Here is a 22,658-nt window from a genome sequence, read left to right as displayed (position 1 = left end):
CCAATTCCAATTCCAATTCCAATTCAAATGCTTTATTGGCATGAAAGTTTACAGAGAACCATATTGCCAAAGCTTACATAGCAAAAAGGTACAGTTTCTCTCTCTCTCTGTCTCTCTCTGTCTCTCTCTCTCTCTCTGTCTGTCTCTCTCTCTGTCTCTCCCTCTCTCTCTGTCTCTCCCTCTCTGTCTCTCTCTCTCTATTTCTCTCTCCCTCTCTCTCTCTCTGTCTGTCTCTCTCTCTCTCTCTGTTTCTCTCTCTCTCCCTCTCTCTGTCTCTGACACTCTCTCTCTCTGTCTCTCTCTGTCTCTCTCTCTCTCTCTCTGTCTCTGACACTCTCTCTCTCTGTCTCTCTCTCTCTCTCTCTCTCTGTCTCTCTCTCTCTCTCTCTCTGTCTCCGACACTCTCTCTCTCTGTCTCTCTCTCGCTCTGTCTCTGACACTCTCTCTCTCTCTCTCTCTCTCTCTGTCTCTGACACGCTCTCTCTCTCTCTCTCTCTCTCCCTCTGTCTGTCTGTCTCTCTCTCTCTCTCTCTGTTTCTCTCTCTCTCGCCCTCTGTCTCTGTCTCTCTCTCTGTCTCTCTCTCTCTCTGTCTCTCTCTCTCTGTCTCTGACACTCTCTCTCTCTCTGTCTCTCTCTCTCTCTCTCTGTCTCCGACACTCTCTCTCTCTCTCTGTTTCTCTCTCTCTCTCTCTGTCTCTCTCTCTCTCTCTCTCTGTCTCCGACACTCTCTCTCTCTCTCTCTCTCTCTGACACTCTCTCTCTCTGTTTCTCTCTCTCTCTCTCTCTGTCTCTGACACGCTCTCTCTCTCTCTCTCTCTCTCTGTTTCTCTCTCTCTCTCTCTCTCTGTCTCCGACACTCTCTCTCCCTCTCTGTCTCTCTCTCTCTCTCTCTCTCTGTCTCTGACACGCTCTCTCTCTCTCTCTCTCTCTTTGTCTCTCTCTCTCTCGCTCTCTCTCTGTCTCCGACACTCTCTCTCTCTCTCTGTTTCTCTCTCTCTCTCTCTCTGTCTAATGAAACGTTTCTTCCTGTTCTCCCCACAGGTGTGCCCTGATTGGACAGCTCACGCTCAGTCCCGGGACACGACTCACCGACACTACCTGCACAACACTGCCATCAACAAGGACATCGGCAACATCCTCGGTCGTCACGACAACCCCTCACAATTACCGTGGTGAGAACCAATCCCATTCCTTCCACTCAGCTCTTCCTCTCTCCCTCTCTCTCTGTCTCGCTCTGTCTCTCTCTCGCTCACTCCCTTTGCCTCAGTCTCCCTCTCTTGCCCTCTCTCTGTCGCTCCCTCTCCGACCCCTCTCTCCGTTTCTCTCTCTGTCTCTCTCTATCTCCCTCTCTCTCCCTCTCTCTCTGTCTCTCCCTCTCTCTGTCTCTCTCTCTCCCCCTCTCCGTCCCCCCTCTCTCTCAAAGATTCACCACACTCTGAGTGAAGAAATTCCTCCTCATCTCAGTCCTAAATGGCCGACCCCTTATTCTGTGACTGTGACCCCTGGTTCTAGACTCCCCAGCCCGGGGAAAGATCCCCCGCTCTCTCCCCATAGCCCGTACAGTTCTGGTCTCCATATTATAAAACGGATACGGAAGCCCTGGAGGAAGTGGAAAAAAGGTTTACAAGAATGGTACCAGAACTGAGAGATTACAGCTATTGGGAAAGATTGAATAGCTTGGGGCTTTTTTCTTTTAAAAAGAGAAGACTTAGAGGAGACCTTTAAAATAATGAATGGGTTGGACGGGGTAGATGTAGAGAGAATGTTTCCACTTGTGGGAGACCAGAACTAGAGGCCATAAATATAAGGTAGTTACTAATAAATCCAATAGGGAAATCAGGAGACATATCTTTACTCAGAGCGTGGTTAGAATGTGGAGTTTAGAAGAATGAGAGGTGATCTCATGAGATATATAAAATTCTTCCAGGGCTTGACAGGGTAGATGCAGGGAGGATGTTTCCCCGGGCTGGGGAGTCTAGAACCAGAGGTCACAGTCTCAGAATAAGGGGTCGGCCATTCAGGACTGAGGTCCTGGGGCCAATATTCATCCCTTAATCAACATCACTAAAACAGATGATCTGGTCATTATCACATTGCTGTTTGTGGGAACTTGCTGTGTGCTAATTGGCTGCTGCGTTTCCTACATTACAATAGTGACTACACTTCAAAAAGTACTTAATTGGCTGTGAAGTGCTTTGGGACAACCGGTGGTTGTGAAAGGCGCTATATATATGCAATTTTTTCTTTCTTTCATTTTCCATTCTCTGTGGCTTTACAGCATCTACAGTCTTTCTAGCTTTGCCTCCTGTGCTTTCTCATCCCGCTCTTTTAAAAAAAAATTGTTTTGCTTTTTTTACAACATAGAATTTACAACACAGCAGGCCATTCGGCCCAACTGCTGGTGTTTATGATCCACACGAGCCTCCTCCCACTGCTAATCATCTCAGCCTAACAGCATATCCTTCTATTCCTTTGTCTCTCATGCACTATATCTCGCTTCCCCTTAAATATATTGATGCTGTTCACCTCAACCACTAATGTGCTATTGAGTTCCACATTCAAACTATTCTCTGGCTAAGAGGCTTCTCCTGAATACTTTATTGGATTTATTAGTGACTATCTTATATTTACAGCCAGTAGTTTTAGACTCCCCCACAAGTGGCAACATCCTCTCTCCATCTAACCTATCAAAACCTTTCATATTTTTAAAAACCTCTATCAAGCCAACCCTCAGCGTGTTCTTTTCTAGAGGAAAGAGCCCCAGCCTGTTCAACCTTTCTTAATAGTTAGAACCTCTCAGTTCTGTTAGAAGAATGAGAGGTGATCTTATTGAAACATGCAAGATTCTGAGGGGGCTCGATAGGGTAGATGCTGAGAGGATGATTCCCCTCGTGGGGGAACCTAGAACGAGGGGGCACAGTTTCAGGATAAGGGGTCGCCCATTTAAAACGGAGATGAGGAGGAATTTCTTCTCTCAGAGGGTCGTGAATCTTTGGAATTCTCTACCCCAGAGGGCTGTGGAGGCGGAGTCATTGAATATATTCAAGGCGGAGATAGACAGATATTTGAAAAACAGGAGAGTCAAGGGTTATGGGGAGTGGGCAGGGAAGTGGAGTTGAGGCCAAGATCAGATCAGCCATGATCTTATTGAATGGTGGAGCAGGCTCGAGGGGCCAAATGACCTACTCCAGCTCCTATTTCTTATGTTCTTATGTTATCATCCTAGTTAATCTTGTTTTTGCACTTTCTCCCTTCCTTCCCTTTCTACTCAACTCCTGTTTACCCACCATTCCCCTGCTCCCCTTCCTACACTGATCAGCACTGTGTGCAAAGCTACACCAGGAATGGGGAGAAGAGCCTGTGGTACATGGAGTGCATGCTACTGAAACCTAATGCCAGGTGCCCTCAACTGTAAGCGACTGACCCTGAGCCCCTGACCGGCGTTTAGTTCAGCAGAACCTATTCAGTAGGGTGGGGGTCTATTTTTTTTTTTGCTTGTAACCTTCTCCAAAAGAAAAGCAAGGAATGTGTCATTTCCAACATCGATTGTTTGCAACTTACAAAATGAGAGATGAATTATAAGTAAAAACAGAAAATGCTGGAAACACCCAGAAGGTCAGGTAGCATCATCGAGAAACACAGGGTTAACAATATAGGTCAACGTACGTTCATCAGAACTGGGGAAAGTTCTGACCAAAGGTTATTGACCTGAAGCTTTCACCCAAATGGTCTCTTTTCCACTACGTCCTCAATATAACAACCATCAGAGGTACCATATAATATTCCAACTCCTGCTGGCATATCACTAACAGAACTCCGTAGGATTAGCTTTGTTTCATAATCTTTATTAGTATGTACCGCACCTTTCATGTACGCTACTATCAACTCTAAATTCCGAAGCTAAAGGGCAAGACACACCTGCCACTTTTTACTGTCAGCCTCGGCTCAGTGGGTAACGCTCTCTCGTCTCTGAGTCAGAAGGTCGTGGATTCAATTATCACTCCAGAGATCTGAGCACCAAATTCTAGGCTGACACTCCCAACGCAGCGCTGAGGGAGCGCTGCAGACTTGGGAGCGCAGACTTTCAGATGAGATGTTAAACCGAGGCCCCCGCCTGCCCTCTCAGATGGAAGTAAAAAAATCCCATGGCACTGTTCAAAGAAGAGTACGGGAGCTCTCCCCGGTGTGCTGGCCGAGATTTTATTTGACTTGTCATTGCTGAGGCTTGCTTCATCAGAATTATTCCAGTTTAGAAGGAAGCTTATTTTTAAAATTTTACTTTTTGCTCATTGAGGAAAATTGCAACACTGCAGGGGAGTTATTCCCGGTGTCCTGGCTAATATATATCCCTCAATCAACATAACAAAAAACAGCTTATCTGGCCATTGTCACGTTGCTTTTTGTGGGAGCTTGCTGTGCACAAATTAGCTGCCACATTTCCCACGTTACAACAGTGACTACACTCCAAAATACCTCATTGGCTGTAAAGCGCCTTGAGACGTCTGGTGGTCATGAAAGGCGCTATATAAATGCAAGTCTTTCTTTCTTTCTTTGCGGAATCTTGCTGTGCACAAAATGAAAGGCGCTGTTTAAACCTAAGTTTATTCTCTCACTCCTCATTGAGTAGAGCAGTATTACATTTATAAAAATACTTCACACTCACACCAACGTCCTCGATTGTGTTACTTTAACACGGACTTTAATGGGTTTAGAATAGAGATGATATCATTAATACGAGAACAATTTCAATCGTAATTTCTGCCGCTGTGTTGCTCCTCTGATCAATTATTTGCCTCAGATGAGCATGCGTCATTCAGGACACTGACTAAAGCTATGATTAATATTAGATTGCCAGTGAGTTATAGACTCATTTCAGATAAAATATAGTTTTTCTATTATGGTAGGCCCTGCTTGCTTCTTTAAAACAACAGTCATTCTTTAAATATATAAAAGGAAAGTGAGTTACAAAAAAGCAAAATTGAACTTGGAAATTGTTTTTGAAATCCAAATTGAACTCAACTTCAAAATGCCAGCACGGTGTGATCAAATATAGGCATTGAGCAGCAAAGTATGCTTTTTGGCTGCTGAATTTATAGATTAATTGACCAAGGATAGAAAATAATGAGCAATACGTTCTTCATACATTCCACCTACATAATTATAGCTCAAAACTGTTTGTCACATCTTGGGGTGCCACACATTGGGATGCCTCTCCTTGGGATGTCACTCCTTGGGGTGTCAAATCTTGGGGTGTCACACCTTGTGATGTCACCACTTGGGATGTCACAGCTTGGGTTGTCACACCTTAGGGTGTCACACCTTGGAGTGTCACATCTTGGGTTGTCACACCTTAGGGTGTCACATCTTGGGATGTCACACCTTGGGATGTCACAGCTTGGGGTGTCACATCTGGGGTGTCACTCCTTGAGGTGTCACTCCTTGAGGTGTCACCCTTTGGGGTGTCATATCTTGGGGTGTCACTCTTTGGGGTGTCATATCTTGGGCTGTCACTCTTTGGGGTGTCATATCTTGGGCTGTCACTCTTTGGGGTGTCATATCTTGGGGTGTCACTCTTTGGGGTGTCATATCTTGGGCTGTCACTCTTTGGGGTGTCATATCTTGGGTTGTCACTCTTTGGGGTGTCATATCTTGGGGTGTCACTCTTTGGGGTGTCACATCTTGGGCTGTCACACCTTGGGATGTCACACCTTTGGCTGTTATATCGCCAAGCTGCCAATAGGGCGAAGAGATTAGGATTGGCTGCTGTTCCCACTGTATGTTTGGTGAATGACACTGATTGGCTGATATGTTCTATTGATTAACTGCAAAGCAATCAAAGGCCACTTCCATTCGCTAGCGGTCAGCAAAGAGAAAGCACCACAACTTCATCCCATCAAATCATTTCCATTGTTTTCAAACCCAGAAATCTGGCGCCTACATCTTGCACAAAATGAGCCAGCTGTAGAAATAGTTTGTTTTTCAGACTGGAGGGAAGTATACAGTGGTGTTCCCCAGGGGTCGGTATTAGGACCACTGCTCTTTTTGATACATATTAATGACCTGGACTTGGGTATACAGGGCATAGTCTCAAAGTTTGCAGATGATACGAAATTCGGTACTGAGGAGGATAGTAACAGACCTCAGGAGGACATAGACAGACTGGTGAAATGGGTAGACACATGGCAGATGAAATTTAACACAGAGAAATGTGAAGCGATACATTTTTGAAATATGAGGAGAGGCAATATGAACTAAATGTTACAATTTTAAAAGGGGTGCAGGAACAGAGACCTGGGGGTGTATGTACAGAAATCTTTGAAATTGGCAGGACAAGTCGAGAAGGCTGTTAAAAAATCATATGGGATCGTGGGCTTTATTAATAGAGGAATAGAATACAAAGCAAAGAAGTCACGCTAAACCTTTATAAAACACTGGTTAAGTCTCAGCTGGAGTATTCTGTCCAATTCTGGACACTGCATTTTAGGAAGGATGTGAAGGCTTAAAGAGGGTGCAGAAGAGATTTACTAGAATGTCACCAGAGATGTGGGACTTCAGTTATGTGGAGTGACTGGAGAAGCTGGGGTTGTTCTCCTTCGAGCAGAGAAGGTTAAGAGGAGATTTAACAGAGGTGTTCAAAATCATGAAGGGTTCTGAGAGAGTAAATAAGGAGAAACTGTATCCAGTGGCAGGAGGGTTAGTAAGCCGAGGACACAGATTTAAGGTGATTGGCAAAAGAACCAGAGAGGAGATGAGGAAACATTATTTTTACGCAGCGAGTTGTTGTGATCTGGAATGCGCTGCCTGAAAGGGCGGTGGGAGCAGATTCAATCGTAACTTTCAAAAGGGAATTGGATAAATACTTGAAAGGAAAACATTTACAAGGCTATGGGGACGGAGCAGGTGGGTGGGATTAATTGGACAGCTCCACCAAAAAGTCAGAACAGGCATGATGGGCGGAATGGCCTCCTTCTGTGCTGTATCATTCTATGATTCTATGAATTCCTACATCTTGTTATTGGCAGCCATTTTCCTTTATTAGCAGACACAGTTATAAGTACGATTTACAATGCAAATAATTTTAAAAACTCACTAAACTTACCCATGAAATCAATAAGTTTTCCCCACACCGGCCTGTACCTCCCACGTGGGCTTGGGGCTAGAATTCTGCTCCCAACTTAGTATTGGAAATTTCCCCTGGACATAAAGATCTGCTTATAAATTCTGTGAGTGTGTGAGTGAGTGTTTTGTATGTTTTTTTCTATTCGTTTATGGGATCAGGGCGTCGCTGGCAAGGCCAGCATTTATTGCCCATCCCTAATTGCCCTTGAGAAGGTGGTGGTGAGCCGCCTTCTTGAACCGCTGCAGTCCGTGTGTTGAAGGTACTCCCACAGTGCTGCTAGGGAGGGAGTTCCAGGATTTTGAACCAGCGACGATGAAGGATCGGCAATATACTTCTAAGTCAGGATGGTGCGTGACTTGGAGGTGGTGGTGTTCCCATACGCCTGCTGCCCTTGTCCTTCTAGGTGGAAGGTGTTGCGGGTTTGGGAGGTGCTGCCGAAGTGGTATTGGCGAGTTGCTGCAGTGCATCTTGTAGATGGTACACCCTGCAGCCACGGTACGCCGGTGATGGAGGGAATGAATGTTTAAGGTGGTGGACTGGGTGGCAATCAAGTGGGTTGCTTTGTCCTGGATGGTGTCGAGCTTCTTGAGTGTTGTTGGAGCTGTACTCATCCAGGCAAGTGGAGAGTATTCCATCACACTCCTGACTTGTGTCTTGTAGATGGTGGAAAGGCTTTGGGGAGTCAGGAGGTGAGACACTCACCACAGAATACCTAGCCTCTGACCTGCTCTTGTAGCCACGGTATTTATGTTGATGGTCCAGTTAAGTTTCTGGTCTATGGTGACCCCCAGGATGTTGATGGTGGGGGATTCAGCGATTGTATTGCCATTGACTGTCAAGGAGAGGTGGTTATACTCTCACTTGTTGGAGATAGTCATTGCCTGGCACTTGTGTGGCGCGAATGTTACCTGCCACTTATCAGCCCAAGCCTGAATGTTGTCCAGATCTTGTTGCATGCGGGCATGGACTGCTTCATTATCTGTGGAGTTGCGAATGGCACTGAACACTGTGCAGTCATCAGCGAACATCCCCATTTCTGACCTTATGTTGGAGGGAAGGTCATTGATGAAGCAGCTGAAGATGGTTGGGCCAAGGACACTGCTCTGAGGAACTCGTGCAGCGATGTCCTGGGGCTGTGATGATTGACCTTCAACCACCACCACCATCTTCCTTTGTGCTAGGTATGACTCCAGCCAGTGGAGCGTTTTCCCCCTAATTCCCGTTGACTTCAGTTTTACTAGGACTCCTTGATGCCACACTCGGTCAAATGCTGCCTTGATGTCTAGGGCAGTCACTCTCACCTCACCTCTGGAATTCAGCTCCTTTGTCCATGTTTGGACCAAGGCTGTAATGAGGTCGGGAGCCGAGTGGTCTTGGCGGAACCCAAACTGGGCATCAGTGAGCAGATTATTGGTGAATAAGTGCCGCTTGATAACACTGTCGATGACACCTTCCATCATTTTGCTGATGATTGAGAGTAGACTGATGGGGCGGTAATCGTCCAGGTTGGATTTGTCATGGTTTTTGTGGACAGGACATACCTGGGCAGTTTTCCTCATTGTCGGATAGATGCCAGTGTTACAGCTGTACTGGAACAGCTTGGCTAGAGGCGCGGCTAGTTGCGGAGCACAAGTCTTCATTACGATAGCCGGGATGTTGTCGGGGCACATAGCCTTTGGTGTATCCAGTGAGCTCAGCCGTTTCTTGATATCACGTGGAGTGAATCGAATTGGCTGAAGAATGGCTTCTGTGATGGTGGGGACCTTGGGAGTAGGCCGATATGGATCATCCACTCGGCACTTCTGGCTGAAGTTGGTTGCAAACGCTTCACCCTTGTCTTTTGCAATCACGTGCTGGGCTCCACCATCATTGAGGATGGGGATATTCTTGGAGCCTCCTCCTTGCATTAGTTGTTTAATGGTCCACCACCATTCACGGCTGCAGAGCTTTGATCTGAACCGTTTATTGTGGGCTCGCTTAGCCCTGTCTATAGCATGCTGCTTCTGCTTTTTAGCATGCATGTAGTTCTGTGTTACAGCTTCCCCAGGTTGGCACCTCATTTTTAGGTATGCCTGGCACTGCTCCTGGCATGCTCTTCTACACTCGTTGTTGAACCACAGTTGGTCCCCTGGCTTGGTGGTAATGGTAGAGTGAGGGATATGCCGGGCCATGAGGTTACAGACTGTGGTGGAATACAATTCTGCTGCTGCTGATGGCCCACAGCACCTCATGGATGCCCAGTTTTGAGGCTGCTAGATCTGTTCTAAATCTATCCCATTTATCACGGTGGTAGTGCCACACAACACGATGGAGGCTGTCCTCAGTGTGAAGACGGGACTTCGTCTCCACAATGACTGCTGCCCTGGACAGTCAAGCAGGTTTTTCCCCTCATGTTGGTTCACTCACCACCTGTCGCAGGCCCAGAATGGCAGTTATGTCTTTCAGGACTCAGCCAGCTCGGTCAGTAGTGGTGCTACCAAGCCACTCTTGGTGATGGACATTGAAGTTCCCCCACCCAGAGTACATTCTGTGCCCTTGCTACTTTCAGTGCTTCTTCCAAGTGGTGTTCAACATGGAGTACTGATTCATCAGCTGAGGGAGGGCGGTAGGTGGTAATCAGCAGGAGGTTTCCTTGCCCATGCTTGTCCTGAAGCCATGAGGCTTCATGGGATCGGAAGTCAATGTGTGAGTGTGTGTGAGTGTGTGAGTCTGTGAGTGTGTGAGAGTGTGTGAGTGTGTGAGTGTGTGAGTGTGTGAGTGTGTGTGTGAGTGTGTGAGTGTGTGTGTGAGTGTGTGTGTGTGTGTATGGGTGTGAGTGTGTGTCAGGGCGAGGCTGGTTCTGGACCCAAGTGCGGACAGATGAGGCGAGAAGCAGGTATGCAGTCTTAAATAACAGTACTTTACTAGAATCACACAGGTAAACAGTTACAAACATAAGAGCTCAAGACAAGCTACCACATAGGCAAATGGCTAGTCAAGATAGGAACTCAAGACAAGCTACCATGAGGCAACTGGCTTGTCAAGGCTGAGCTCAAGACAAGCTACCACAAGGCAACTGGCTTGTCAAGACTAAGCCACTTGTCAAGACTGAGCAACCTGTCAAGACTGAGCAGAAAGGGAAGAACCACAAAACTTAAATACAAGCAAAAACATAACACAGATAAACAGTTATAGACATAGGAGCTCAAGACAAGCAACCACTTAGGCAAACGGCTTGTCAAGACTTAGCCCAAGACAAGCTACCACAGGCAAATGGCTTGTCAAGATAGGAACTCAAGACAAGCTACCACTGGCAACCGGCTTGTCAAGACTGAGCTCATGACAAGCTACCACAGGGCAACAGGCTTGTCAAGACTAAGCACCTTGTCAAGACTGAGCAAAGAGGGAAGAAACCACAGAACTTAAATACAAGCAATAACAGGTGAAACCAATAAACCTGATAAAAGGCAGTTAAGTAAACTAGTAACAATTTAGTAAAAGGAAACAAACAAGTGAAGGTGCCATCTAGGGGTTACTGAAGGAACTGACCGGCACCCTCACAAGTGTGTGTATGGGATTATGGGTGTGAGTGTGTGTGTGTGTGTGTGTGTATGGGTGTGAGTGTGTTTATGGGTGTGAGTGTGTGTATGGGTGTGTGTGCGTGAGTGTGTGTGTGTGTATGGGTGTGAGTGTGCGTGTGTGTGTGTGTGTGTGTATGGGTGTGTGTGTGTGTGTATGGGTGTGTGTGTGTGTGTGTGTGTGTGAGTGTGTGTGTGTGAGTGTGTGTATGTGTGTGTGAGTGTGTGTATGGATATGTGTATGGTGTGTGTGTATGGGTGTGTGTGTGTGAGTGTGTGTATGGGTGTGTGTGTGAGTATGGGTGTGAGTGTGTGTATGGGTTTATGTGTGTGAGTGTGTGTGTGAGTGTGTGTGTGTATGTGTGTGAGTGTGTGTATGGGTGTGAGTGTGTGTGTGTGTGAGTGTGTGTGTGTGTGTGTATGGGTGTGATTGTGTGTGTGTGAGTGTGTGTATGGGTGTGAGTGTGAGTGTGTGAGTGAGTGTGTGTATGGGTGTGAGTGAGTGTGTGTGTGAGTGTGTGTGTCTATGGGTGTATGGGTGTGAGTGTGTGAGTGTGTTTGTGAGTGTGTGTATGGGTGTATGGGTGTGAGTGTGTGTGTGTGTGTGAGTTTGTGTATGGGTGTGAGTGTGTGTGTGTGTGTGAGTGTGTGTATGGGTGTGTGTGTGTGTGTGTGTGAGTGTGTGTGTGTGAGTGTGTGTATGTGTGTGTGAGTGTGTGTATGGATATGTGTATGGTGTGTGTGTATGGGTGTGTGTGTGTGAGTGTGCGTATGGGTGTGTGTGTGAGTATGGGTGTGAGTGTGTGTATGGGTTTATGTGTGTGAGTGTGTGTGTGTGAGTGTGTGTGTGTATGTGTGTGAGTGTGTGTATGGGTGTGTGTGTGTGAGTGTGTGAGTGTGTGTGTGTGTGAGTGTGTGTGTGTGTGTGTATATGGGTGTGATTGTGTGTGTGTGAGTGTGTGTATGGGTGTGAGTGTGTGTGTGTGAGTGTGTGAGTGAGTGTGTGTATGGGTGTGAGTGAGTGTGTGTGTGAGTGTGTGTGTCTATGGGTGTATGGGTGTGAGTGTGTGTGTGTGTGTGAGTGTGTGTATGGGTGTGAGTGTGTGTGTGTGTGTGTGTGTGTGTGTGTGAGTGTGTGAGTGTGTGTGTGAGTGTGAGTGTGATAGATCATTCCTGGTAGACAACCTGCTTCTGTGGAATCATTAATGCCCCGAATGCACCATGACAACTTTGTGACGTGACAACAAACAAAAACATTTACAAATCCCAGCTTTGAGGTGCGAGCAATAAAAAATCCAAAATCAGCATATTTTTATTTGATGCAGTTTAACTCATTTAATAAACATTCAAAGCTAACAGTGTTGCTTTGGGATGAGCTTCTTTTGTACAAAGAGAGAAAGTAATGTTACTGCCAGCATTGACAGGGAATGTCCATTAGTGCATGTAGTTCACTAATTATTGGAAAAAAGCAAATTGGATATAATAGAACTCAATGCACATTTATATTGAACTGGACATAAAGAAAGAAGAATTTGCATTTATATAGGGCCTTTCATAACCTCAGGATGTCGAAAGTGTTTTACAGCTAATGTAATGTAGGAAACACGGCAGCCAATTTGCACACAGCAAGCTCCCACAAACAGCAATGTGATAATGACCAGATAATCTGTTTTGGTGATGTTAGTTGAGGAATATATATTGGCCAGAATGCCAGGGAGAACTCCCCTGCTCTTCTTCGAAATAGTGGCCATGGGAGCTTTTACATCCACCTGGGAGGGCAGCCACCTAATCTGAAAGACGGCACCTCCAACAGTGCAGCACCTCCCTCAGTACTGCGCTGGGAGTGTCAGCTTGGATTTTGTGCTCAAGTCTCGTGGAGTGGTATATTGAACCCACAATCCTTCTGACTCTGAGGCAAGAGGGCTACCCACTGAGCCACGGCTAACACACCCAAAATAAACTAATAGACTTATATATTAAAAGAGGGCTGTGAATTCTGACAGTTTTATTGTATCCTATCTTTTTGAATCTCTTCACTAAATTATATCATGTATTTATTTTCCTCGATTTCAAAATTCTCATCCTTGTTTTCAAAACCCTCCGTGGCTTCCCTGTCTCTGTAATCTCCTTCAGCCCCACAACTCCCCGAGATATCTGCGCTCCTCTAATTCTTCCCTCTTGAGCATCCCTGATTATAATCGCTCAACCATTGGTGGCCGTGCCTTCTGTTGCCTGGGCCCTAAGCTCTGGAATTCCCTCCCTAAACCTCTCCGCCTCGCTACCTCTCTTTCCTCCTTTAAGACGCTCCTTAAAACCTACCTCTTTGACCAAGCTTTTGGTCACCTGCCCTACTTTATCCTTACGTGGCTCGGTGTCAAATTTTTTGTCTTATAATACTCCTGTGCAACGCCTTGGGACGTTTTACTACGTTAAAGGCGCTATATAAATACAAGTTGCTGTTGTTTAATAATGAAAGCAATTTGTGTTTATGTAGCGCCTTTAACAAAGAGAAACATCCCAAAGTGCATCATAGAGGCGTGAGGAACAACAAAGTGCACGTATATCAAATTTCTCCTTTTTATCTTGTGACTCAGTTACAGTAGAATAGCACGACTAGTGTCAGAGAGAGTATTTATGATAAACTCCCCTTGCGCGCACAGGGCTGCAAAGGGTTAATCAGAAACGCGCCAATAGAGGGCAAAGAAAAAGTAACACCAGCATGGGAGCCACCAGATCGATGATATCAGCATCCAGCCGCTGTCAATAAATTAAATAACTTGTAGAAATAAGATAACATTTTATTCGATAAATGGTGTGGTGGTCTATAATCCCTGTTATGTCACCAAGGATGTGTCTGCCAATTCCTCACCTCTTCTGGCAAGACTCTTAATCATTTTTAGACAGGACACGGTGTTTAAATCAATCTAATTAATGAGTATAAATCTCAAGGTCAGAAAGAGCCAGAAGAATAGGTGCGTTCTTACAGCAACCAACCAGCATGGTGCTTGATTCAGAAATACAAAAATAAGACTTGCATTTCTATAGCGCCATTCACGACCACTGGACATCCCAAAGCGCTTCACAGCCAATGCAGTGCTATTTTTGAAGTGTAGTCACTGTTGTAATGTAGGAAACACGGCAGCCAATTTGCACACAGCAAGCTCCCACAAACAGCAATGTGATAATGACCAGATAATCTGCTTTTTTGATGTTGGTTGAGGGAAACTCGAGCGGCAGAGCGGGGCTATAAAAGGCTCCAGAGACCGGGTAAGGCCTCAGAGCGTCGGCGGGAATTCAGCGGCGGCAGCAGGGCTATAAAAGGCTCCAGAGACCAGGTAAGGCCTCAGAGCGTCGGCGGGAATTCAGCGGCGGCAGCGGGGCTATAAAAGACTCCAGAGACCAGGTAAGGCCTCAGAGCGTCGGCAGGAAACTCGAGCGGCAGAGCGGGGCTATAAAAGGCCCCAGAGACCAGGTAAGGCCTCAGAGCGTCGGCGGGAAACTCGAGCGGCAGAGCGGGGCTATAAAAGGCCCCAGAGACCAGGTAAGGCGTACCAATCTCCAAACTCGGAACTCAAAGGGAAGGAGAGAGGTAAAAAATAATCAAAGTGTGACGTCACCAGAAAGCAGGTAAGAATTTCTCTCTTTTTAAACGTAAACTCTGTGGTTTATAGTTTCTCAGGTGTGATATTCATCATCTAAAATCGGGGCAGAGGGTATTTAAAAATAATATTAATAAATGTAATTAATTACATAGAATGGGAGAGCAGGTGATGTGTTGCTGCTGCAATATGTGGGAGCTGGTGGACACCATTGATGCTCACGGTGATCACATTTGCAGTAAGTGCTGGCTGCTTGAGGAATTCCGGCCCCGTGTTGATGAGCTGGAATCCGAGCTTCAAACACTGAGACACATCAGGGAGGGGGAGAGTTACCTGGACTCTGTGTTTCAGGAGGTAGTCACACCAATTAGAGTAATTAACTCAGATGTAGTCCGTGGCCAGGCACAGGATGGTGTGACTAGAAGTGAGGCAGGTACGGGGATCCAGGAGGTAGTATTGGAGGAGCAGCAACCCTTGCTCTTGTCCAACAGGTTTGAGGCTCTTACTCCCAGTGAGGATGGGAACGGGGACTGCGGGGAGGATGAGCAACCTGGCCACACCGCCGTGGAGCAGGGGGCCATTCAAGTGGGGGGAGTTAAAAGAAATGTTGTAGTGGTAGGGGATAGTATCATTAGGGGGATAGATAGGGTTCTTTGCAGCCGAGAGCGAGAGTCCCGAAGGCTGCGTTGCCTGCCTGGTGCCAGGGTTAAGGACATCTCCTCTGGGCTGGAGAGAAACTTGGAGTGGGAGGGGGAGGAGCCAGTTCTCGTGGTCCATGTTGGTACCAACGACATAGATAGGACAAGCAAGGAGGTTTTGCTAAGGGAGTTTGAGCAGCTAGGGGCCAAATTAAAAAGCAGAACCACAAGGGTAATAATCTCTGGATTACTACCTGAGCCACGTGCAAATTTGGCTAGGGTAAATCAAATTAGAGAGTTAAATGCGTGGCTCAAAGACTGGTGTGGGAGAAATGGGTTTTGCTTCTTGGGACACTGGCATCAGTACTAGGACGGGAGAGAGCTTTTCCATTGGGATGGACTTCACTTGGCCAGTGCTGGGACTAGAATCCTGGCGAATCGAATAACTAGGGCTGTAGAGAGGGCTTTAAACTAATTAGTGGGGGGGAGGTTTTAAGAGAGCAAAAAATAAAAATGACAGCGGAGAAGGCAATAGAGCAAGGTAGCAGTGGGGGAATTAAAAACCAGAGCGTGTCAGGAAGGGACAGAATGTATAACGATAAAGGTAAAGTAGTAAAAGGGGTAAAAGCAGGAATAAATTGTCAGAAAACATATTTGAAAGTTCTTTATCTGAATGCACGCAGCATTCGTAACAAAATTGACAAGTTGACGGTACAAATAACTACACATGGGTATGATCTGGTGGCCATTACGGAAACATGGCTGCAAGATGATCATGACTGGGAACTAAACATACAAGGGTATTTGACAATTAGGAAGGACAGACAGGAAGGAAAGGGAGGTGGGGTTGCTATGTTAATCAAGGATGGAATCACTGCAATAGTCAGAAATGATATTGGGTCAAAGGATCAGGATAGTGAAACAGTTTGGGTGGAGATAAGTAATAATAAGGGGAAAAAGTCACTAGTGGGCATAGTCTATAGGCCTCCTAACAGTTGCAACTCTGTTGGTCGGAGTATACATCAGGAAATAGTTGGGGCTTGTAATAAGGGAACAGCTATAATCATGGGGGGTTTTAACTTTCATATTGACTGGACTAATCAAATTGGGCATGGCAGCCTTGAGGAAGAGTTCCTAGAGTGTATTAGGGACAGGTTCCTTCAGCAGTATGTAACTGAACCAACCAGGGGGCAGGCAATCTTAGATCTGGTCCTGTGTAATGAGACAGGATTAATAAAAAATGTCCTAGTAAAGGATCCCCTTGGAATAAGTAACCATAATATGGTTGAATTCCAAATTCAGTTTGAGGGTGAGAGAGTTGGATCTCAAACCAGTGTACTGAGCTTAAATAAAGGAGACTATGAAGTTATGAGAGTAGAATTGACTAAAGTGGACTGGGAAAACAGATTAAAGTGTAAGACGGTACAAGTGCAGTGGTCTATATTCAAGGAGATATTTCACATCTTTCAAGATAAATATATTCCACTGAGGAAAAAGGGGAGTAAAAGAAAAGACAGCCATCCGTGGCTAAAGTAATAAAGGATAGTATCCGACTGAAAACAAGGGTATATTAAGTTGCCAAATCTAGTGGGAGGATGGAAGATTGGGAAGCATTTAAAAGCCAGCAAACAATAACTGAAAGATTAATTAAGAAAGGGAAGATAGATTATGAAAGTAAACTAGCAAAAAATATAAAAACAGATAGCAAGAGTTTCTACAGCTATATAAAAAGAAAAAGGGTGGCTAAAGTGAACGTTGGTCCCTTAGAGGATGAGACCGGGAAACTAATGGTGGGGAACATGGAGATGGCAAAGATGCTGAACAAATATTTTGTATCAGTCTTTACAGTAGAGGACACTAAAAATATCCCAACACTGGACAAACAGGGGGCAATGGGGGGGGGGAGGAGCTAAACACGATTAAAATCACTAAGGAGATGGTACTCGGTAAAATAATGGGACTTAAGGTGGATAAATCCCCCGGACCTGATGGCCTACATCCTAGGGTCTTGAGAGAAGTGGCGGTAGGGATTGTGGATGCATTGGTGATTATTTTCCAGAACTCCCTGGACTCAGGAAAGGTCCCGGCAGATTGGAAATCTGCTAATGTAACACCCTTATTTAAGAAGGGACGTAGAGAAAAAGTTGGAAACTATAGACCAGTTAGCCTAACATCTGTGGCTGGCAAAATGTTGGAGTCTATTATTAAGGAAACAGTAACAGAGCATTTGGATAAACATAATTTAATAGGACAGAGTCAGCATGGTTTTATGAAGGGGAAGTCATGTTTGACAAATTTGCTCGAATTCTTTGAGGACTTAACATACAGGGTGGATAAAGGGGAACCAGTGGATGTAGTGTATTTGGACTTCCAAAAGGCATTTGACAAGGTTCCACACAAAAGATTACTGATCAAGATAAAAAATCACGGGATTGGGGGTAATATACTGGCATGGGTGGAAGATTGGCTATCTAACAGAAAACAGAGAGTTGGGATAAATGGTTGGTTCTCGGGCTGGCAATCAGCAACTAGTGGTGTTCTGCAGGGGTCAGTGCTGGGACCCCAACTCTTTACAATCTATATTAACGTTTTGGAGGAAGGGACCGAGTGCAACATATCCAAGTTTGCCGACGATACAAAGATGGGAGGGAAAGCAGTGAGTGAGGAGGACATAAAAAACCTGCAAAAGGACATAGACAGGCTAAGTGAGTGGGCAGAGAGTTGGCAGATGGAATATAATATTGGAAAGTGTGAGGTAATGCACATTGGCAGAAAAAATCAAAGAGCAAGTTATTATCTAAATGGAGAGAAACTGCAAAGTGCTACAGTACAAAGGGATCTGGGGGTCCTGGTGCATGAAACACAAAAAGTTAGCATGCAGGTGCAGCAGGTGATCAGGAAGGCCAATGGAATCTTGGCTTTTATTGCAAGGGGGATGGAGTATAAAAACAGAGAAGTCTTGCTGCAGTTATACAGGGTATTGGTGAGGCCACACCTGGAATACTGCGTGCAGTTTTGGTTTCCATATTTAAGAAAATATATACTTGCTCTCGAGGCGGTTCAGAGAAGGTTCACTCGGTTGATTCTGGAGATGAGGGGGTTGACGTATGAGGAAAGGTTGAGTAGGTTGGGCCTCTACTCATTGGAGTTCAGAAGAATGAGAGGCGATCTTATCGAAACATATAAGATTGTGAGGGGGCTTGATCGGGTGGATGCGGTGAGGATGTTTCCACTGATGGGTGAGACTAGAACTAGGGGGCATAATCTTAGAATAAGGGGCTGCCCTTTCAAAACTGAGATGAGGAGGAACTTCTTCACTCAGAGGGTAGTGAATCTATGGAATTTGCTACCCCAGAGAGCTGTGGAAGCTGCAACATTAAATAAATTTACAACGGAGATAGACAGTTTCCTAGCAGATAAGGGAATTAGGGGTTACGGGGAGAGGGCAGGGAAGTGGATGTGAGTCTAGATTCGGATCAGCCATGATCCTATTGAATGGCGTGTAGAATTCGCAAAATTAATATTGTACTATAAGGGTCCTTTGGCAGAAGAGGCCTTGATTTTAAAAGACTGTTTTAAAAGAAGCCCAGAAAAAGGGGCATATAAAATGGCCACCAGACCCCGTGACCGACTTATTGGGACACTTTAAAATGGTTCCTGCAGTCCCCAGACAGCCTTTGTGGATTCAACCCACAGTAAGTTCTGGAAGCCGTTTCTGAGAAAACGAAACCAGACACAAACACATACATAAAGATTGGATGCAGATCCAGTCAGATCGGCCTGTAGATAAAGGCCATCTAAATGTTCACCCAGACAAAGGGAAACAGTTTCTTATTCATAAGGGGAGCATCAAAGACCCATTAAAGGCCTTAAGAAGACATTCAAAACAATGCAGGTCATTCCAGACCAGAGATGGCCATCACCGGCCATCCCGAAAGCAGTTTAAATATAATAACTACCCCAGTGTGCAACAAGCCCGCCAAAAGTTAAACAAAGACTAACCTTGATTTGGCGGGAGATAAAGGCCTCATCTGAGAAGTATAATTGGAGACACCCGGGGTAGCGATCGGTAGCCATCAGAGCCATCACAGAGCGCCATCGTAGCCATCGTGGCGATTAGCCATCAGCAGAGAGAACAGTCATCATGGTGCTATTATCGTATTGGTGGCATCATCGCTTGAAGAAGAAGAAGAATGTGGTTCGAGTCTGCATCCCGCCCCGGGGTAACCATTGGGAGATCGTTGACAAACCCTGGGCCGTTTGATGAGACAAAACTACAGAAGAAACCTACATGAAAGCCGGCTAGAGGCTTCCAACCGTGGTCAAGCAGATGGCCTCTTCCCCCACATCGACATCCAGGCCCGCTGAGATCCAGCCTGTCTGTGACCTTCACCTCGAGGAAGAGAAGGTGTGTCGCAGCTCGCAGCCCGCAGCGCTGACCATGAGGAGACAGGACGCCTGAAAGGATCAAAACGCAGACCTGTTTCAAAACCTTGCAATCCCTAGTTGGATTGGTGAGCATGTTTCTGGCCCTACATAATTGGATCTAGATAGGTTTAAGGGGATGGGCATTTTTGGTATAATTAACATGAGTTGTTGTCCCTCGATGTTCCGTGTGTTTCCCCATTTCATGATGACTTTTGTAAGGTATAATATGCCTGTATCTATTTTAGTCAGTACTGTATTGTTATGATTTGTTTTTCCCTCCCATGTACCCTCTTATTTGCTTGCATTTGATTTGTTTTTCCTTATGCAATAAAACTTCATTTTGTTTCATTAAACTTGGTCTATAAGAGTATTCTCTGCATTGTAGTTCCTGCACCTAAGTCCAGTATCTAGAACCTAAGGGGTGAGTGGGTTGAACCACTCAAGGTTTTACTGTGCAAAAGAGAGAGAGAGGCCTCTGGCAAGAGAAACCCCTGCGACCTCAGAGAGAAAATCCCTTACAGGCGGAGCAGGCCCGAGGGGCCGTATGGCCTACTCCTGCTCCGACTTCTTATGTTCTTATGTTCTTATATATATTGGCCCCAGGACACCGGGGATAACTCCCCTGCTCTTCTTCAAAATAGTGGCCATGGGATCTTTTTTTTAAATTCGCTTATGGGATCTGGGCGTCGCTGGCAAGGCCGGCATCTATTGCCCATCCCTAGTTGCTCTTGAGAAGGTGGTGGTGAGCCGCCTTCTTGAACCGCTGCAGTCCGTGTGGTGAAGATACTCTCCCAGTGCTGCTAGGTAGGGAGTTCCAGGATTTTGACCCAGTGACGATGAAGGATCGGCGATATACTTCTAAGTCAGGATGGTGTGTGACTTGGAGGGAAACTTGGAGGTGGTGGTGTTCCCATGTGCCTGCTGCCCTTGTCCTTCTAGGTGGAAGAGGTCGCGGGTTTGGGAGGTGCTGCCGAAGAAGCCTTGGTGAGTTGCTGCACTGCATCTTGTAGATGGTACACACTGCAGCCACGGTACGCCGGTGGTGGAGGGAGTGAATGTTTAAGGTGGTGGATGGGGTGCCAATCAATTGGGTTGATTTGTCCTGGATGGTGTCGAGCTTCTTGAGTGTTGTTGGAGCTGCACTCATCCAGGCAAGTGGAGAGTAGAAACATAGAAACATAGAAGTTAGGAGCAGGAGTAGGCCATTCGGCCCCTCAAGCCTGCTCCGCCATTCAATGCGATCATGGCTGATCATCCAAATTCAGTACCCTGTCCCTGCTTTCTCCCCATATCCCTTGATCATGTTTGTCTTAAGAAATATATCTAAATCCTTTGTGAATATATTTAATGAATTGGCCTCAACTGTCTTCTATGATAGAGAATTCCACAGGTTCCCCACTCTCTGGGTGAAGAAATTCCTCCTCATCTCAGTCCTAAATGGCTTACCCCTTATCTTTAGACTGTGACCCCTGGTTCTGGACTCCCCCACCATCAGGAACATCCTTCCTGCACCTAGTCTGTCTAGTCCTGTTAGAATTTTATAAGTTTCAATGAGATCCCCTCTCATTCTTCTAAACTCCAGCGAGTATAAGCCCAATCAACCTAATCTCTCCTCAGACGTCATTCCTGCCATCCCAGGTATCAGTCTAATGAATCTTCGCTGCACTCCCTCCATGGCAAGAACATCCTTCCTCAGATAAGGACATCCTTCTTCAGATAAGGAGTAATCCATCACACTCCTTACTTGTGCCTTTACGTCCACCTGAGAGGGCAGATGGGGCCTTGGTTTAATGTCTCATCCGAAAGACAGCATCTCCGACAGTGCAGTGCTCCCTCAGTACTGCACTGGAGTGTCAGCCTAGATTTTTGTGCTTGATTTTTGTGTTTCACTTGATTAATAGTCCTAACTAGCTCCTTTTAAAATGAAATAAGGCCCATGCTTGCCTCTGAGCTCTTGTCTTTATATCAGAAAGTGACATGGTCCTTAAACATGATGTCAGGCACTAGGGTCACAGCCATTGTGATATTGTGTAAATCGATGGGGCATTAAACATTTGAGTGAATTACTGATAGCACAGTGCCAGGGCTATGACAATGAATGCCCACTCCTCGGATTAACTGCCCTGAATAAGGTCACACTCTTCATGGATTTTTCAAAGATTATTATTATTGAGAAACCAAGATACCAAAGTTATCTGGACCCTGCCAATAATTGGAGGTGTTTCTGTGTCATATAGTGACACCACAAGTGCCGGCCAGAATGGTGATGGTCGGGTAATTTCCCATGTTAATCACGCCTGGAGACCACACTGCTGTAAGTGACTGGGATTGATTTTACGCGCATATTGATTGGACTACCCAAATTAGTAAAAATTCTGAGGAGGAGGAATTCCTGGAATGTTTTCGGGACGGTTATCTGGACCAATATGTCGAGGAGCCGACTCGAGATCAGGCCATTTTAGACTGGGTATTGTGCAATGAGAAGGGACTTATCACCAATCTTCTTGTACGAGGCCCCTTGGGTCAGAGCGATCATAATATGATCGAGCTCTCAGTCGAGATGGAGAGTGAGGAAATTGAATCAGAGACTAAGGTCCAGAACTTAAATAAAGGGAATTACGAGGGTATGAGACGGGAATTGGGTAAGATTGATTGGGTGGTGTTTCTGGGGGGATTGACAGTGGATAGACAATGGCAAGCATTCAAAGATAGAATGGAAGAATTCCAGAACATGTTTATACCGGTTTGGCATAAAAATAAACCTAAAAAGGTGACTCAACCGTGGATAACGAGGGAAATTAGGGACAGCATAAAATCAAAAAAAGGGCATATCAACTGGCAAAAAAAAGCACCAGACCGGAAGATTGGGGGCAGTACAGGATACAGCAGAAGAGGACAAAGGGATTAATCAGGAAGGGGAAAATAGAATACGAAAGTAAACTTGCAGCAAAAATAAAGACAGACTGCAAAAGCTTTTATCGGTATATCAGGAGGAAAAGACTGGTAAAATCCCAAGTCGGTCCCCTGCAGTCCGATTCGGGAGAATATATAATGGAGAATAAGGAAATGGCAGACCAATTAAACTCATACTTTGGTTCTGTATTCACAAAGGAGGACACAAATAACCTCCCAGGAATATCGGCAAACATAGGGACTAATGAGAGGGAGGAGCTGACAGAAATTAGTATCTCTAGGGATATGGTGTTGGGTAAGTTGAGGGGACTGAAGGCCGACAAATCCCCGGGGCCTGATAAACTACATCCTAGGGTACTTAAGGAGGTGGCCCTGGAGATAGCAGATGCTCTAAGGATCATC

This window comes from Somniosus microcephalus, chromosome 1, assembly GCF_052327205.1.
Source record: "Somniosus microcephalus isolate GS21.2 chromosome 1, FLI_Smic_1.0, whole genome shotgun sequence".
Lineage (NCBI taxonomy): Eukaryota > Metazoa > Chordata > Chondrichthyes > Squaliformes > Somniosidae > Somniosus > Somniosus microcephalus.
The sequence above is the reverse complement of the archived record's forward strand: the minus strand, read 5'-3'. Positions refer to the sequence as shown.